We start from the raw sequence: 4,166 nt of genomic DNA, 5'->3' as shown, positions 1-4,166 counted from the left end.
TAATATAGTAATACAGCGTAACAAACAAACAAAGTCCACCTACCAGCACATCTTGATCTCACGAAAATACACGTTATATGTAGTTTGTTTAATTTATACAAAAACGCAATATAATTTTTCTTTTCACCAGTTGGCCAACTCGTGAGAAAGCTCCGGGAAGTCACTGCGGCTGTCAACAACAAATGGTTCTGCAAATAATTCCCTGTAAATTTGTCATTTTTACTATTTATTTTATTTTAAAACCCAAAAGGTACATTTTGCATAAGACCTGCTGGCATATTGAATCTTGAACGTTCAATATCATTGTCTTCTTATTTGTATAGGGAGAAAGAAAAAGCTAAGACATGTTTCTTGAGATCTGGCTGTGGCTCATCTCTTTGTGGTAAGTGTAAGACTCTAGACTGACCTACTGATCCTCCCCTTGTAGCATGCAACAGTTTTAACCATGAACAGGTCAAAGATGCAGTGTATATGTGAAAGTCTGTCAGACTCAGGTCGAGGCTCTAGCTGCACTCCTTGCTTTTATCTATGGGAGATTCCAAACCTTTGGTTAGAGCCGAGCCTGGATGATCCAGCCACATGGTTTAAAGGCCGCCAGTAAGACCCCCAGTTCAGCAGCAGAGCCTTATTCTCCACAGCCCTCCACTAATGTTTTCCATTAGCTGTAATGCACATTCACAGGTTTACCTGAGCTTCAGGACCCCTACCTGGCGCCTTCTCTCCTCTGGGAGAGAACAAAGGCCCTGTGAGCCTCATTACACGCCACAGTGAAGATTAAGCACAGATGTGAGGCCGTTTACGCTCAGTCCAAAACCCTCTTTTATAGCCACATAAATTCATCAGAGTCCATTCGTTTGATGTTAGCAGAGAGCAGTATACGTCACGGGATTGACAAAGTATAGGTCTTTGAAGTCTTGCAGTGATAGTCCACGTACTTTGAAAGGTTACTGGATGAAATCATTGCTACCACACCTAGTTCACATCACTTACATGTCGGTGCAGAGAAAAAAGTTCTCTGTGTTTTAAATCCTTTTACCAACAATTAGGAAATGTTGAAACTAAACATTCACACGCCACATGGATAGTTGACATGCAGGACATTTCCTTAAATGGAACTAAAATACACCCCACATGTGTGCACTGTTAAGTGCAATGCATGTTATCAACTGTGGAAAATTCATTAACCATGGAAATACAGTATGTGTGATAAATGTGTTCAGAGAATCTGGGATGGGCGAATGAATTATTATTGTGATTATACGAATCCTTGTGTAATGCAATACAGTCAGTAATACACAATACACCTTTTTATAGTTTCACATATGGAAAGTGACCTAATGGCATAGCAGCATCTTTCAGGGGTGGTCTTCCCTCATTAGAGCTCCATACAGATTTAGTACACTCTCACAAACGTTGTGGGCAGATGATATTGGCCATGGCACCACACTGTGTTCACAAAAGCAGAGAGAATGCATGGGGGGAAACATTTATAAAATGTGGAATAAAGACCTCCTCAGGCTTGGGGTCCTTCTTACAGAGCCTCACAGGTGTCATAAGATGCACAAGGTGAGTTATTTATGAGCTAAAAATAAGTCCTACCAGGAGTTTAGCTCTCCAGTGAGGATAGCCTTCAGCGCCACTTGGTTAAATCAGTTTCACAAATGGAATTCAAATAATTTGTTGGGATTCCTCTGGATCATAGATCACATATTTTGGAAGCTGACAAGTCTCTGTTCCTCCTGACATGCAACATAATGGCTTAAGTTGGTGCCTGGAAAGGGAAAGTGGTCAAATTACAGGCCATTAAATCTAAAAAGAGCTTTCTTTAGCCTGTTGCTCTTTCCATTGTTTGCAGTTATTCTCACAAACAGATAAAATATGAATAAACACGTTATATGTGGCACTGTTCAATCAACAGTTCAAATGTTCTTGGTTGGCCATTGCAAACATTTATGCATGAGAAAATGTGAGTGTTATTTTTTTAGTTTAATGTCTAGAGATATGTATAGATACCTTCATCATTTTGGTGTTGGTCCCACATTACCTCGTCTGGAACAATGTGCCAACCAGTTACAGTCTAGAGTATCAACATCACTGTGCAGGAGAGTCTTAATTAAACTTTGGTAACTAATCAGTCATTGGTCATTTTTTCTATCAAAGCTTCTCAGATTAAACAACATGAGTGTGATTTTAATCAAGTCTGATAGGCAAATTATGTATTACCAAAATAATGAGGTTTGTCCACTGCAAGAGATTAGTAAAAAAATCAGAATCAGAATCAGCTTTGCCAGGTATGTGTACACATATGAGGAATTTGACTCAGGATTATACGTTGCTCACGATGTGCTTACTCATACAATAATACAATAAGACAATGATAAAATAAATCAGACACAGACTTCAGTGTAGACAACACAAATATACACACTATGAACAAAAAACAATACTATACAATAGTAGAGTGAGCAGAGTGCAAAGGATGCAGGAGTAAGATCTTATTATCATTATTTTGTACATGTCGGAGGTGGATGTGATATACAGGTACACATGCATACATGTACACATGTACACAGTGCGATGGAGCATAGTGCAAAGGATGTATATACAATATGACAATATAACAGTATGAACAGCACTGAAATAGAGAATGGTGAATAAATAATAAGTGGAAGCCAGTAAACAAGTGGCTGATTTGCGAGTTATTGCGCAGGGGTTTTTCCTGACACTGTGGGTCTGAAATCAGCTGTTCATCAGAGTGTTGGCTTGTGGGAAGAAACTGTTCTTGTGTCAGTTGGTTTTGGCGTACAGTGCTCTATAGCGCCTACCAGAGGGGAGAAGCTGGAGTAGGTTGTGTCCGGGGTGAGACGGATCTGCAGTGATGCAGTGATGAAAGAAATTATGAAGTAATCAAATGAATCAATGTTAAATATATAAAAGCTGGCAGGAAGCAAAGAGGAGGCAGGTGACAAACCTGAAACACAGAAGACACCGGTTAGCAGGCAGGTACAAGCACATACAAACATAAAAACTTAGCCGAGAGGATCTGACACTAAGGCTGAACAACAACCTTGGGAAGCGTGGATGGAAAGCCTGTTCATATAGTAATAGGTAGCAAAAGTTCACATACTGCAGGTAGGCGGGATGATAAGAGACACACACACACACACACAGACACACACAAAACAGATTGGGACAGACACTAGTGGGGACAGACACTAGTGATGCCAGCCACTCCTGACCCTGACTGACCCTGTGAGGTCACTCGTTATGCTGGGTCAGTCCAAGGCTCTGATGATGTCTGACAATAGACGATCACATTTGTGTGGAAATGAAAAAAGACAAAACAAGACGACGAGGCAAGAAGATAAAGGTTCAGTGCCTTGCGAAAGTATTCGGCCCCCTTGAACTTTTCGACCTTTTGCAAAATTATTCAGTCCCCTTAAGTTAATACTTTGTAGCGCCACCTTTTGCTGCGATTACAGCTGTAAGTCGCTTGGGGTACGTCGCTGTCAGTTTTGCACACCGAGAGACTGAAATTTTTGCCAATTCCTCCTTGCAAAACAGCTCGAGCTCAGTGAGGTTGGATGGAGAGCTTTTGTGATCAGCAGTTTTCAGTTCTTTCCACAGATTCTCGATTGGATTCAGGTCTGGACTTTGACTTGGCCATTCTAACACCTGGATATGTTTATTTGTGAACCATTCCAGTGTAGATTTTGCTTTATGTTTTGGATCATTGTCTTGTTGGAAGACAAATCTCCGTCCCAGTCTCAGGTCTTTTGCAGACTCCATCAGGTTTCCAGAATGGTCCTGTATTTGGCTCCATCCATCTTCCCATCAATTTTAACCATCTTCCCTGTCCCTGCTGAAGAAAAGCAGGCCCAAACCATGATGCTGCCACCACCATGTTTGACAGTGGGGATGGTGTGTTCAGGGTGATGAGCTGTGTTGCCTTTACACCAAACATAACGTTTTGCATTGTTGCCACAAAGTTTGATTTTGGTTTCATCTGACCAGAGCACCTTCTTCCACATGTTTGGTGTGTCTCCCAGGTGGCTTGTGGCAAACTTTAAACAAGACTTTTTATGGATCTTTAAGAAATTGCTTTCTTCTTGCCACTCTTCCATAAAGGCCAGATTTGTGCAGTATACGACTGATTGTTGTCCTAT

The sequence above is a fragment of the Micropterus dolomieu genome, linkage group LG09 (assembly GCF_021292245.1).
Source record: "Micropterus dolomieu isolate WLL.071019.BEF.003 ecotype Adirondacks linkage group LG09, ASM2129224v1, whole genome shotgun sequence".
Lineage (NCBI taxonomy): Eukaryota > Metazoa > Chordata > Actinopteri > Centrarchiformes > Centrarchidae > Micropterus > Micropterus dolomieu.
This window is presented reverse-complemented; position numbering follows the sequence as displayed.